The 16,126-nt window shown below is 47.1% G+C and overlaps 1 long non-coding RNA gene across 2 annotated transcripts; it reads left to right on the top strand.

Annotated features, from left to right (window-relative positions):
- The first annotated feature begins 11,047 nt into the window (after positions 1 to 11,047).
- LOC138771143 (uncharacterized) lies at positions 11,048 to 12,810 on the top strand. 2 transcript variants are annotated; one of them, XR_011359554.1, is made up of 4 exons: positions 11,048 to 11,214; positions 11,381 to 11,455; positions 11,915 to 12,159; positions 12,317 to 12,810. It is a non-coding gene; the product is annotated as an uncharacterized lncRNA (long non-coding RNA). The 2 variants fall into 2 exon arrangements; XR_011359553.1 differs by having other exon boundaries at positions 11,048 to 11,455.
- Positions 12,811 to 16,126: the final 3,316 nt, after the last annotated feature.

Raw genomic sequence — 16,126 nt, forward strand, 5'->3', positions numbered from 1 at the left:
CTAGGGTTTACAGAGAATGGTCCGAAAAAGAAAAAACATCCAGTGAGCGGCAGTTCTGTGGGCGGAAATGCCTTGTTGATGCCAGAGGTCAGAGGAGAATGGGCAGACTGGTTCGAGCTGATAGAAAGGCAACAGTGACTCAAATAGCCAACCGTTACACCCAAGGTAGGCAGAAGAGCATCTCTGAACGCACAGTACACAGTATGGGCTACAGCAGCAGAAGACCACACCGGGGGCCACTCCGCTCAGCTAAGAACAGGAAACTGAGGCTACAATTTGCACAAGCTCATCGAAATTGGACAGTAGAAGATTGGAAAAACGTTGCCTGGTCTGATGAGTCTCGATTTCTGCTGCGACATTCGGATGGTAGGGTCAGAATTTGGCGTCAACAACATGAAAGCATGGATCCATCCTGCCTTGTATCAACGGTTCAGGCTGGTGGTGGTGGTGTCATGGTGTGGGGAATATTTTCTTGGCACTCTTTGGGCCCCTTGGTACCAATTGAGCATGGTTGCAGCACCACAGCCTACCTGAGTATTGTTGCTGACCATGTCCATCCCTTTATGACCACAATGGACCCAACATCTGATGGCTACTTTCAGCAGGATAATGCGCCATGTCATAAAGCTAGAATCATCTCAGACTGGTTTCTTGAACATGACAATGAGGTCACTGTACTCCAATGGCCTCCACAGTCACCAGATCTCAATCCAATAGAGCATCTTTGGGATGTGGTGGAACGGGAGATTGGCATCATAGATGTGCAGCCGACAAATCTGCGGCAACTGTGTGATGTCATCATGTCACTATGGACCAAAATCTCTGAGGAAGCTTCCAGCACCTTGTTGTATCTATGCCACCAAGAATTGAGGCAGTTCTGAAGGCAAAAGGGGGTCCAGCCCATTACTAGCATGGTGTACCTAATAAAGTGGCCGGTGAGTGTAGCCAGTCCTGCTCTCTATCCAGTGTAGACAATGCTCTGTGAGCTCCAGACTGATACATTGTACATAGCTAGTCCTGCTCTCTATCCAGTGTAGACAATGCTCTGTGAGCTCCAGACTGATACATTGTACATAGCTAGTCCTGTTCTCTATCCAATGTAGACAATGCTCTGGCATTTGCCATTATACAATGAAGCAGCCTTCTATATACAGGACACCGGCCCTTTAATAGGCTGAGACCCCCTGTAAGGTGCAGTGTGTATTGCAGTAACTCCGCACCCGGGTGACACCTGCAGACATATGGCATCATACATGGAATTTACAGACAGTGAATGGGATTTGTCTGGAGGATTTGATGTCTGCTTCATATGGATGAAGGTGACTTATGTCTGGACACGGTGAGATCTACAGTGAGGAAAGTCTTGTGAGGAGCCAAGAAAGAGTCAGTGTGATGTATGGGAGGTGAGGACGGCGAGGGAAGGGGCCCGAGGAGACAAAGCCGCTGCTGCTGCATCGCCTTCATCTTAAGGTCACACAGACTCCTCCAGATAAGAGTCAATTCACACAGGACAGGACGGCTGCAGGGAAAACCCGCAGGGAAATTATTACCAGGAATTGGAAATGTCAGCGTGTGCTGTGGATTGTCACCGAGGATCTCACCCTGTCATGGCGTAGGGATAAAATCCACCGGGAGCAGCAGGTAAAAATACATGTAATATAACAAGACACAACAACACAAAGAACAACCCAGTCCGACATTCACAAGGTGTATTAAACCGAACAGCCCAGCCCGACATTCACAAGGTGTAGTAAACCGAACAGCCCAGCCCGACTGTCAGGAAGCGGACAGCAAGACAAGACAACACAGTGAGCCCTAAGCTCAGCCCCGCCCACTGTCCTCTACCTATTTGCCACAATCCGCCCTAAGATGGCGGCGAGCAACTGGGCGTCAGTCCCTGCACTGGCTAGGTGGGACACAAAGACAAGACAGACAGACAAACACCATAAAGAATGGTCGACAGTCCGGGTCACAACAATCGGGCAGCAAAAGTACAAAATCACAATCCAAAGGCGAGGTCAATAAACAGGCAGTATGGTCAGGGGCAGGCAGCAAGCAGGAATGGTCAGAAATACAAAGCAGAGTCAGAATAAACAGAGCAAGAATAGCAAACACAGAACCAGGCAGAGACAAGCTCAATATCCGGCAGTGAGAGGCAGGCTGGCAGACACTATATAGGAGACCAGAGGTCCAGTGCAGGAGCTGATTGGACCAGACCCCTAATCTCCTCAGAACACCTGGGGCAAGAGCAACCTGACTGGCAGGGAGAACAGTCTGTCAGACTAGCTAACCAGCATCAGAGTTAACTCCGGAGTGGCCAGGAGTATCTCAGGCAAAGCGGGTGTGGCTGAACACACAGAAGGAAATAGAGCAGTGTTCAGACAAGGTTCAGGTTACTGCTCAAGACATACAAAACACTGAATATCAGCGCCATCTCAGCCGCGCAGCATGAGCTGAGGGGCGCACGGAGTTCATCCCAGGCACATTCATGACACCGACATTCACAAGGTGTAGTAAACCGAACAACCCACTGGACATTCACAAGGTGTAGTAAACCGAACAGCTCAGTCCGACATTCACAAGGTGTAGTAAACCGAACAACCCAGCCCGACATTCACAAGGTGTAGTAAACCGAACAGCCCAGCCCGACATTCACAAGGTGTAGTAAACCGAACAGCCCAGCCCGACATTCACAAGGTGTAGTAAACCGAACAGCTCAGTCCGACATTCACAAGGTGTAGTAAACAGAACAACCCACTGGACATTCACAAGGTGTAGTAAACCGAACAGCCCAGCCCGACATTCACAAGGTGTAGTAAACCGAACAACCCAGCCCGACATTCACAAGGTGTAGTAAACCGAACAACCCAGCCCGACATTCACAAGGTGTAGTAAACCGAACAACCCACTGGACATTCACAAGGTGTAGTAAACCGAACAGCCCAGCCAGACATTTACAAGGTGTAGTAAACCGAACAACCCACCGGACATTCACAAGGTGTAGTAAACCGAACAACCCAGCCCGACATTCACAAGGTGTAGTAAACCGAACAACCCAGCCGAACATTCACAAGGTGTAGTAAACCGAACAACCCAGCCGGACATTCACAAGGTGTAGTAAACAGACCAGCCCAGCAGGACATTCACAAGGTGTAGTAAACCGAACAACCCACCGGACATTCACAAGGTGTAGTAAACCGAACAACCCACCGGACATTCACAAGGTGTAGTAAACCGAACAACCCACCGGACATTCACAAGGTGTAGTAAACCGAACAACCCAGCAGGACAATCACAAGGTGTAGTAAACCGAACAACCCAGCAGGACATTCACAAGGTGTAGTAAACCGAACAACCCAGTCCGACATTCACAAGGTGTAGTAAACAGAACAGCCCAGCAGGACATTCACAAGGTGTAGTAAACCGAACAACCCAGCCGGACATTCACAAGGTGTAGTAAACCGAACAACCCAGCCGGACATTCACAAGGTGTAGTAAACAGACCAGCCCAGCAGGACATTCACAAGGTGTAGTAAACCGAACAACCCAGCCCGACATTCACAAGGTGTAGTAAACCGAACAACCCAGCAGGACATTCACAAGGTGTAGTAAACCGAACAACCCAGTCCGACATTCACAAGGTGTAGTAAACAGAACAGCCCAGCAGGACATTCACAAGGTGTAGTAAACCGAACAACCCAGCCGGACATTCACAAGGTGTAGTAAACCGAACAACCCAGCCGGACATTCACAAGGTGTAGTAAACAGACCAGCCCAGCAGGACATTCACAAGGTGTAGTAAACCGAACAACCCACCGGACATTCACAAGGTGTAGTTAACCGAACAACCCACCGGACATTCACAAGGTGTAGTTAACCGAACAACCCACCGGACATTCACAAGGTGTAGTAAACCGAACAACCCACTGGACATTCACAAGGTGTAGTAAACCGAACAACCCAGCAGGACATTCACAAGGTGTAGTAAACAGAACAGCCCAGCAGGACATTCACAAGGTGTAGTAAACAGAACAGCCCAGCAGGACATTCACAAGGTGTAGTAAACCGAACAACCCACCGGACATTCACAAGGTGTAGTAAACCGAACAACCCAGCCCGACATTCACAAGGTGTAGTAAACCGAACAACCCAGCAGGACATTCACAAGGTGTAGTAAACCGAACAACCCAGTCCGACATTCACAAGGTGTAGTAAACAGAACAGCCCAGCAGGACATTCACAAGGTGTAGTAAACCGAACAACCCACCGGAAATTCACAAGGTGTAGTAAACCGAACAACCCAGCAGGACACTCACAAGGTGTAGTAAACCGAACAACCCAGCCCGACATTGACAAGGTGTAGTAAACCGAACAGCCCAGCAGGACATTCACAAGGTGTAGTAAACCGAACAGCCCAGCCCGACATTCACAAGGTGTAGTAAACCGAACAACCCAGTGGACATTCACAAGGTGTAGTAAACCGAACAGCCCAGCCCGACATTTAAAAGGTGTAGTAAACCGAACAACTCAGCCCGACATTCACAAGGTGTAGTAAACCGAACAGCCCAGCCCGACATTCACAAGGTGTAGTAAACCGAACAGCCCAGCCCGACATTCACAAGGTGTAGTAAACCGAACAGCCCAGCCCGACTTTCACAAGGTGTAGTAAACCGAACAACCCACCGGACATTGACGAGGTGTAGTAAACCGAATAACCCACCGGACATTGACGAGGTGTAGTAAACCGAATAACCCACCGGACATTGACGAGGTGTAGTAAACCGAACAGCCCAGCCGGACATTGACGAGGTGTAGTAAACCGAACAGCCCAGCCCGACATTCACAAGGTGTAGTAAACCGAACAGCCCAGCCCGACATTCACAAGGTGTAGTAAACCGAACAGCCCAGCCCGACATTCACAAGGTGTAGTAAACCGAACAACCCATCGGACATTGACGAGGTGTAGTAAACCGAACAACCCAGCCCGACATTCACAAGGTGTAGTAAACCGAACAACCCAGCCGGACATTGACGAGGTGTAGTAAACCATATAACTGCATGTGCTGAGATCCTGAGAGCTCACAGGAAAACAGTAACAATGGAACTGCAGTATGATAACATAGACTGATCCAGCAGCCTTAGGGCCCTATTACATGGGACGATGATCGTGCGAAAAATCGTTATATCGTTCGAATTTAAACAATAATCGTTCTGTGTAATTGCAGGCAACGATAGAAAAATCGTTCGTATGTCGTTGTTTGTTGATTTAGATCTGAACCTAAAATTATCGCTAATGGTTCGCTAATTCCACGTTCGTTCGCTCAAGTTCCGCATTTTTTTACTAATCGTTCAGTGTAATTGCACATTGTTCATTGTTTTCCTGAGATCACAAGGAATAAATGATCGCAATAACGATCGCATCTAACGACCATCGTTCTGTGTAATATGGTGAACGATTTCAGGTTAACGATAAACACTCTCGTTTGCGATCATTTATCGTTAATCATTAAAAATTATTCCATATAATAGGACCCTTAGAGCCAACAGAAATGAAGCAGGACATGCCCAGGAAGAGATCAGAAGCTGGTGAGATAAAAGGAACCATCAGGACAGGTTCTATATAAGCACCAAGTGACCCCAAGGCTTGGGCTCCATATCCCTGTGATGTGTCCTCCCCGCCCCCATATCCCTATGATCCCCCCTATGGTATCAGCAGCAGATCCTGTAAGGTGTGAGGTGCGACCTCCATGGATCACCATCCTGATCTCTTTGACCTGAACAATGTTTGCAGTGCGGCCCCCGGGACACTATCCTGCTGACCGCTGCCATTAGGGGGCCCTGCTGCCATGAAGGCCCCCCCCATCAATTAGCTCCGCACCCCCTGGACCTGTCACTGTTTTTACCCATTACCCTTGATCAGAATAAGGTGACAAGCGTTGTACGACCCTCAGCAGAGGTGACTGCAGTCAGCAGGGGGCAGCGTGGAGCACCGCTCATCAGATATCAGGTAATACCATCATGTTATTTCTATTCGCCCAGGACAAGCGCCATTTATTCTGGACTCCTGCCGCTTCATATTCCCCATAAATAAGGTTTTGTAGCGAGTTTGGGGCAGGATGCTCAGCGTTCCCCGGGACTCTCACACCCATCATGTCCTACGGCTGCCATAAATTACCTCTGATCGCAGTTTTCCGTTTGTAGCTGAGTAAAGGATTTGGCTGGATGTAATTGATGGTTGTGAGGATACGATTGTATCATTTTACTCGCAGCTTCTCACATCACCGAGAGGGAAACAAGCTTCACAGGAAACGTTTAGTGAGGATATTAATGGCCGCTCAGGAGTGCGCTCACTCTCCTCTTTCTCCAGCATCGGGGCGGGGGAGGGGGGGCACGAAAGGTTCATTTAAGGACGCGTCCCGTCCTCTGTAAATAAAGCTTAATCACTATATATAGGGAAGGTCTTCATTTTCAAGATCTTGCTGTCATTGAATGGAAACTTCCAAAGGCTAAAAAGTAGAGGTGAGCAAACCGGGTTCGGGTCGAACGTTCGGCATTTGATTAGTGGCGGCTGCTGAACTTGGATAAAGCTCTAAGGTTGTCTGGAAAACATGGAAACAGCCAATGACTATATCCATGTTTTCCACATAGCCTTAGGGCTTTATCCAAGTTCAGCAGCCACCGCTAATCAAATGCCGAAAGTTCGGGTTCGGATCGACTCGAGCATGCTCCAGGTTCCCTCATCTCTACTAAAAACCCATCTGACATCTTATGGTGCGTTTACACATAACGATAATTGGCCCGATCGTACGATTAACGATGTCGGAGTAACGATTTCCTTTTCATAACGAGCAGCGTTTAGACGATCGTTTTGCGAACGCTTAAGCCTATCTCACACATTGGTTAAATTGGCGAACGACTGTTCACACGGAACAATTTGCGAATTTTTTGCAAACGACGAATGACGGTTTGATAACATGTTGAAAGATCAAAATGCGCGATGTATCGTTCGTCGTATGATCGTTCGCTGTGTTTACACGTACGATTATCGTTCGAATTCGATCGTTATCGCGCAAATTCGTACGATAATCGTTACGTGTAAACGCACCATTAGCCGCACTAATACTGATGACCACTGATCAGACAGAGCGAAACTGAAGTGATCTGCCCAATCTCATGTCAATATTGCAAATGGTTTCCACTGAGCAGACTCCATCAAAGAAAGAACTATCAAGTCTTACAATTACAGGTGCACAGTCCTCTCTATCCCCTCCCTGCACTCATCTCTATGATCATAGAGAGAACTATGAGGTCAGTTACAGCTGCACAGTCCTCTCTGCCCCCTCCCTGCATTCATCTTTATGATCATATAGAGAACTGTGTGGTCATACAGTTACAGCTGCACAGTCCTCTCTATCTCCTCCCTGCACTCATCTCTATGACCATAGAGAGAACTGTGTGGTCATACAGTTACAGCTGCACAGTCCTCTCTATCCCCTCCATGCAGTTATCTTTATGATTATAGAGAGAACTATATGGTCATACAGTTACAGCTGCACAGTCCTCTCTATCCCCTCCCTGCACTCATTTAAAGCTAAGAATAATGCTTTAAAGGGGTAGTGCGACATTTACCTTTCATTCACTAAATAACACACATTACAAAGTTATACAACTTTGTAATGTGTGTTATTTAAGTGAATGGTCCCCTTTCCCCATGTTCCCCCCACCCCGGAAGTGTGGTGCATTATACTTACGTATTCGCTGTCGACCCTGACCACCATCTTCGGTTGACGACGTCATGTTCGGGAGGCCGGCCGGACAGCTCCAGTCGTCCCTCTTGTCGGCCCCCCTCTGCCGCGTCATCAGCCTGCCGGACTGCTCAGTCCAGGGAGTGCGGCTGAGCAGCTGATGATGCGGCAGAGGGGGGCCAGCATGAGGGATGGCTGGAGCGGTCTAGACGGCCTCCCGAAGATGATGTCGTCGACCCAAGATGGTGGCCGTGGTCGACAGCAAATACGTAAGTATCATGGTGGGGAACACGGGGAAGGTGGCCATTCATTTAAATAACACACATTACAAAGTTGTATAACTTTGTAATGTGTGTTATTTAGTGAATGAAAGTTAAACGCCGCACTACCCCTTTAAACGTACCCAGCCCTTGTATATGCATATTCTTATGGGTCTTTGTTCTCTTAACATAGGTTCAATCGTCCAACATGTCAAAACAGGCTGCTTATCTTAACATGGGGATTTTGTAGTGTCCCTATACCTGTATCCTATGCCAGTGTATCACACGTCTTTTTCTATTAACAATTTGAGTTGCTACTTTGCTAGACACAGTTAAATGGCATACACCGAGGTAAATTGTAAATCAAGGGCTAATTCTATTGTGTTTTTGCCACACAGAGTGGTCACATGTAAGAGAGTAAAGGTTTCCGTCACATGACACTCCTTCAGAAAGTGTGCTGTAAGGGGGAGCCCTAACTCTCTCCATAAGGCTGGAACCCTCCGGCCAGAGTACATTAAGGAGGGGCCTGCCAGCTTTGCACTTCAGTAGACTTTAGGGCCCGACCATACACCTAGGGGAGATTTATCAAACTGCTGTAAAGTAGAGTTGTCTCAGTTGCCCCTAGCAACCAATCAGATTCCACTTTACATTCCTCACAGACTCTTAGGAAAATAAAAGGTGGCATCTGATTGGTTGCCAGTGGCAACTTAGGCAATTCTACTTTACACCATGTTTGATAAATCTCTCTCCTAGTCTTAGGCTTAGACAGTGTCCTGTTCCTTACAACCTGCTAAAACAAGTAACTAAGTCTTCCAGGACTCTTATGAGACACTAAACTCTTGGTCGGCTTAAGGCTACTTCCTACAACCTTCTCATCTGTGTAGGCCTTTGATGGTAACCATAGTAACCATAGTCGTCTTCAGTAAACTAGACCTGAGTTTTCCAAATCTTAGGGAAAACATCAGAGTCTAATCTAATTGGACATCTCTATCAGTATGACTAAGCTGCGTACACTATATCAGCAACACTTTAAGGTGAACTATCATCAGGTTAAAGAAATGTAACCTGCTGATAGCCCGCTATAGCGCCCAGGACGCTGAGGAGGAAGGTATGTGTGTTACCTTCCTTGTAGTCGGTCCCGCGCTGTTAGCCAGCATGATCTTCGGCCGGGAGCACTGTTAGGAGCACTGCATCGCCCCCACAGCATCATCCAACCCGCCTGCTCCATGATAATCAATGATGCTGCAGGGGGGGAGGGTTAGATTCGTCTAACCTGCTGATAGTTCCAGTTTAAAGGGGTTATCCAGCGCTACAAAAACATGGCCACTTTTCCCCCTCTCTTGTCTCCAGTTCAGGTGTGATTTGCAATTAAGCTCCAGTTACTTTAATGGAACTGAGTTTGAAACCCCACCCAATCTGGAGACAAGAGAGGGGGAAAAGTGGCCATGTTTATGAAGCGCTGGATAACCCCTTTAAGTGCTCCAAAGCATCAGGTCCAGTACATCTGCTTAAAGGGACGTGTTTCCATGTGTTGCCTGCAGAATACCATCAGATGCCGCCCTTGGGTACCATATTTCTCAGTATTATTGTACATAATATATATAATAGTTCTCACCTCAGACATCACTTTTGTTCTGTAAAACTTTCCGGCTTTATTCAGCAGCCGAGCGACTCGGCAGAAAGAAGATGGCGGGGGCAGCGCAGGGGATGATGATAAATGTCACCGGAGATATTTGCATAAGTAATTATTGCCGGGCGGTGATGGCTCTGACAGGCAGTGAAATGGCAGCCAGAGAGGGAAGGAGGATTGGCGGGATCAGGCTAATGCTCTGGATATCCAGCAGCTGATCAGCCTCTGTGTAAATGAAGACAAATCCCAGCGGCTGCCTCCTCTGGCCTACCTGGCCCCGCCACCACCGGCCTTAATGTCAGCTCTTATCCCGCTCCCATCACTCCTCGTAATCTGCTACTTCAGGTGTGAATGGCGGCAGACACAGGACAATTGGCCCAGGATTGAATCAATGGAGGCATCAGCGAAAATCGGGGGGCAACAAAAAACCTCTAAGGTGGGCAAGAAACTCTGCAAGAGACAAAACCTCTTGTGGTGGCCTTGACACACAGGGACTTATGGGAAATGTATGACTGCATGAATAAGGGGCTATAATGTCTTATACGTGAAGAGTGACATTGCCACATCTGCTTATAAATGGCGCTCACCTGTACAGCGCCCACATATTCTGCAGTGCTGTACAATGGTTGTCACCGCTAATGTCTTATTTCAGGATCCTCACAATGGCAACAATCAGTATGTAAGGTACGATACAGCCTCATATCCAGGGTTAATAAAGTGGAAACAATCAGTATGTAAGGTACGATACAGCCTCATATCCAGGTTTATTAAAGTGGAAACAATCAGTATGTAAGGTACGATACAGCCTCATATCCAGGGTTAATAAAGTGGAAACAATCAGTATGTAAGGTACGATACAGCCTCATGTCCTGGGTTAATATAGTAAAGTGGAAACAATCAGTATGTAAGGTACGACACAGCCTCAGATCCAGGGTTAATAAAGTGGAAACAATCAGTATGTAAGGTACGACACAGCCTTGTGTCCAGGATTAATAAAGTGGAAACAATCAGTATGTAAGGTACGACACAGCCTCATATCCAGGGTTAATAAAGTGAAGTGGAAACAATCAGTATGTATGGTACAACACAGCCTCGTGTCCAGGGTTAATAAAGTGGAAACAATCAGTATGTAAGGTACGATACAGCCTCATATCCTGGGTTAATATAGTAAAGTGGAAACAATCAGTATGTAAGGTACGACACAGCCTCAGATCCAGGGTTAATAAAGTGGAAACAATCAGTATGTAAGGTACGACACAGGCTTGTGTCCAGGATTAATAAAGTGGAAACAATCAGTATGTAAGGCATGACACAGCCTCGTGTCCAGGGTTAATACAGTGAAGTGGAGACAAGAAGTGTCTTATTATCAGGAGATATCAGCTGATTACCACATCTTCTCCCGTCAGGTCAGAGGTCACCAGTATGGCGGCTCCCTGCGGACGACGTTTAAATTAACCTTTATCCGATCACGATGGATGGAAGATCTGAAGATGAGATGCTGCTCGCCGATAACAGTGCCTGAATCATCATCATCCCCATCATTATTATCATCATCATCATCCCCATCATCATTTCTCAGGTTATGTATGTAAAGAGTCTATGGAAATCTGTTCTTAGTGATGCAATGTAAAGAGAGGAGTTGAGAGGAAAAGTTTGTGAACCCTGTTGTATCCTTAATTTGTTCCTGTTCTTTCTCTTCTTCTTCATCCCTGACGATCTTTCTCACACATCCTTCCATCATCTAGATGAGTGAACCTGCCAAAAGTTTGCCCACATCCATGTTTTCCACGCAGTCCTTGGGCTGCATCCAGCTTCCCCAGGTAAAAGGATTCAAATGCTGATCACATAGGTTCATGTGAACCCAAACTTTTATCAGCTTCATTGTCAGTATTGATACATGTTTTTCTCTTAACTGTCTGGTTGTTATACTATTCAGCTCTGCTGTAAGTCCTGGGGGTTATGAGTACTGGGAGTCAAAGTAAAGTCCAGAAAAGGCAATTGGTATAGTGATTAACCATTGTAACTACAGCATACAGCATTACCAATAATACACACATAAGTAATTACATACCGTGTCCATATAGTGGTATATACAGCACCACTAAACAAGATATATACACCATTTAAGTGATTACATACAGTGCCCACATAATGGTATATAAGTAGATCATACAGGATACGCAGACTGTGTAAGTGATTACGATGCAGGTACATCCAGTGACTACATTGGGTGTTGTCTTGGAATCATCCTCTTTCCTTGTCTTCTCTATCTGGCCTAGACTGCCATGATGATGTCTCACTATCAGGGTGCAAGCGATGACCTTTCTGTAGGTACGAGCCGCGAGGTTCACAGGTTGGAGAGTTGAGGACACAGATACAGATGACAGAGAAGCCTGCCCGGACCCTAGGGGCCCCTCTCCCACATCCCATGCTGTGAATGGTGTCACTTTGGCTCCGTCCTTCCTGATGTCTTGTTAAGCACTTGGAGACAATAAGTTACTGCGCACGTTGCGGATCTGACAAGGTAAAAAACAACTGGAGCAGACAGATGGTCCCCGCGCCTTCAATCAGTCTCCGCTCCGTCGATACATTGATCCCTCGTAAAAACTGCAAAACGCTGAAAAAATTCCCATTGATTGTGAAGCCAATGGATTTTTTCCATCTTTTTCTTACCTCTCCAGGCGGAAAATGTGTCAGTCAGCGAACAACTGACCGTATGGCGAGGACGAGAGGTGATCCGGCGCTGGCAATGACACAGGGCGGCGGACACTGAGCGCACTCTGGTATAAGTCATTCTGAGGTCATAGGTGCAGGACTTCCAGCTCTGCTCATCCAGAGCATCCTGGTTCATGAACAGAATCCTGGAGCTGAAGTGAAGACTGACACGGAGGCCGAGCAGGAGGCTCCTCCAGGAAAGATTCCTTAGTCTGCCGTTACCGCCACCTCCTCCATCTTGAAAACTTTGCGGATAGAAAACTTTGTAATTACCAGATTATAATTAGGATAAAAAGAAGAAAACAGAAATCTTGTAATTATCTGAGGAACGTGTGAAGTTTCTCCTGATCTCTCACTATTTGTGATCCGTTCCTGTAAATTACCGCCGCTACGAGCCGCCATCTTACGTGAGTTAATTGAAGTCACTTGTTTATTCCAAAATAATTGATGTCTAATTATAAACCCGATTACAATCACAGGCGCTTTGATATCTTTGACGGCCATTTTATACCACGCAGGAGGGCGGCCGCCATATTGTAGGGCGAAAGTAATAACATACTGCTTATCAATCCTCCCGGCTGGGAATTTAGACGTGTGAGATGAAGGATAGGGAATGTATCACAATCATAGGCTTAGATACAGCGGCACATGATAGGGACTGTAGTGTCACACATACAAATGCAAATGGTTTACAGAGCACACTGGGTAAACATCCACAGGGCAGGGAGATAAAGTGAGTGACCCCTTTGGAATACCCTGGATTTCTGCATTGTTCACTATTATACTGGGATCTGATTTCAGGAGGATCCACAACACCATAACCATAATGGAGGAGGGGAAAAAAAAACATACTCACTTGCTGCAGGCTGCAGTGGTGTCCTCCTCTGGCCCCTCTCTACAGGGGGGGGGGGAGCAGCAGCCTCTCGTGGCCGGAGGTATAATGCTCCCTCGGGCCAGAAGAGTGATTGACAGGAACGGGAGCCAATGGCTCCTCGTCCTGTCAAACAGAGCCACATTTAACCGTATGTGCTCCTGATTAGGATTGAGTACAGTTAAAGCACCTGGCAGCACAGGCGCAGGTGCTGGATGTGCTGCCAAGCAAAGAATCCGGAATTCTTGGAGCTGCCTGGAATTCGGGATGCCATGCCCCCATAGGGTTCTATGGGGCATCCATGCCGGAGTTCCAGAGAATCATAGGACATGTTCTATAATTTTGGGGCCTATTTTCCGGCACACACAACCCTTCAGGAAAAATCCTGTGCCTCGTAGTACCCTAATGATAAGAAATCCGGATAGATTTTCCTGCAGTGTGAAGGGGGTCTTAGTGACTCCTTTGGTGGAATCCCCTGGATTTATGCATCATTTACTAATACACTGGGATCTGATTGTTCTCTTATGTGACACACAGACAGTTGTATGGTTCATGTCTTTTCCTATATACACTGGGTAAACATCCACAGGGCAGGGACAAAAAAGCAAGATTTTTTTTAAGGAGATGAAAGGGAAAAAAGTTTTTTTTTTTTTTTTTTTCAATGTTAGATATTCACATGTTGCATCCCTTCTCCTGTTATTACACCCTATTAGAAAATCACCCCCAGGTGCCCCCTGTTGTTGCCCCTTCCCCATAGAAGTTTATCTATGTAATCATTCAGTTCTTTGCAGCGTGGTATCACTATGACGCCATTGCCGCTGTTGTCACAATTGTGCGGCTAATCTCCTATACCTGAGCGCCAATGTTTATCTACAATGTACATAAAGACACAAGAGGGGAGGAGGAGGAATTTCTCCTGCTCTGAACAGTTCCTGATATGGACAGAGGTGGCAGCAGAGAGCACTGTGTCACACTGGAGAGAATACAACACTTCCTGCAGGACATACAGCAGCTGATAAGTACTCGAAGACAGGAGATTTTTAAACAGAAGTAAATTACAAATCTGTATAGCTTTATTTGAAAGAACATTTTTTTGCCCTTTAATCCCAATTATGCCCTGAGAGGTGAAGGTCAACCTTTGGCTTTCAGGGCATGCTGGGTATTGTAATTCTGCTACAGGTGGAGAGCCGAAGGCGGGGGAACTCTACATACATCATAACATCCCTGCTTCTTCCAGCCACCACCAGGGGGAGCTCACTGACTACACGTTTTGTGTTATAGGTCTCTGATCATCTGCATTGTCCATTGGAGATTATGGGGGACTAATAACCACCTGTGTCTCCTCCATGCTTTACACTGCAGCTCTGCTTGTTTAAATTGGTAGCTGTGTATCAGTACATGGAGCACATCTCGGATTCATGGAGTGGAGGGATTTTCATGCAGAATATTATAGAGAATATGTAGATGGCGCGGTGAGAGCTGGCGGCGGCCGATATGTGTAATGTCTCCTAATGCCCCTAATCACATAGGATACAGGGGATTAGGGGCGGCTGATAACAGGTGACCCCCCGGCGGTGGTGGAGAGAATCACCAGCCGTCTGTCACTTTTCCGTCACATTATTACAATGTCCGTGTCTGGGCTGAATATGTATGGGGGCCGCGGTGGCCGCACTTAACACGCTTATCGGACGCTTACAAGACTCATCTGTAAACATGATTTATTTAAATGTGTCTGGGGCTCCGAGGAAATGTGGTGGGAATCATTCACGGTGCGTCCAGAGCTCCTCAGCGAGAGCTGCCCTGGGGGAGGGGGGGGGGGGGGGGGGATTCAGCTGCTGCTTGGAAACTCAGCACCATTAAGGGTGAAGAGCAGTGGATGCAATTTTTATTTACAGTCCTGGACTTGCCCCCAAGGGGCCACAAGCTTCTTACTGTTTACTAGGAACAGCGCCATACACTTTGTAGTGGCCGTACCTATTACTGCAGCTCTCATGTTGTGAAGCCGTTATCCATCTGCCCTACAGACATAAATGAAGTAACAGGATGCATGCTGAACCGCATGTCCAGTGCAAACCCCCCCCCCCCCCCCCCAACTATATGTATAGTATGTCTGTGTCTCTAGGAGGTGCTCTTGTCTTCTCTACCCATCCTTTTCCTTCTTTCTCCTGCCCACACTTATCCCCACCACTCACAGCCAGGCACACAATGGCCCCTGTAGGAGGAGTTACACTGGTGGAGGACACAAAAGCCAAGTTCCTGCAGAAGCTAATGCCAGGACCCCTGTTGGGGACACAAGCCAGTTAAGTCTAGCCACCAAAGTGAGCAGATGCAGATAGAAACCAACACTTCTTTCACAACTACCACTACGTTCATTATGCAGCGTTAAGCACCAACAAGGGAGAGTAGTCACCAAGGAACACCCTCACCCACGCCAGGAACACGTTGCAAAAGTGCAGGGCAGTATTCTGAAAAGATAAGAACTAGCCTCAGTAGGACAAAGCAACCAGAATACAAAGGTCTATGTATCCTACTGCGCAGTGCAGGTAACTGGGAAGACTCCGACACCTAGCTACACCCAGATAAACATGGCCGGAGCTCGTACTACCCTACAAGGACAGGTTTTACGCTACCAGAGGGCAGAAGGCGGTAAGACACAGTCTAATCGTGAGTACAAGTATCACTTCACTACTTAAGATATTTACCAAGGTTCCGGCTGAGTACAAGGCTATATTGGGTTCAGGGCTCCTCTGGCAAACTCCTCTCCTCTCTAATTCCTACAAAGCACTACTACTTCTGCTCTTCACAAGCACCTACCTCAAGCACTCAAGTGTATGTCAAGGATTTATACTGTCTGTGAAGCGTGTACAGTAAACCTGCAAACATTCTACACTAAAGTTGCACTCGC

This window comes from Dendropsophus ebraccatus, chromosome 13 (genome assembly GCF_027789765.1).
Source record: "Dendropsophus ebraccatus isolate aDenEbr1 chromosome 13, aDenEbr1.pat, whole genome shotgun sequence".
In the NCBI taxonomy this organism is placed as follows: domain Eukaryota; kingdom Metazoa; phylum Chordata; class Amphibia; order Anura; family Hylidae; genus Dendropsophus; species Dendropsophus ebraccatus.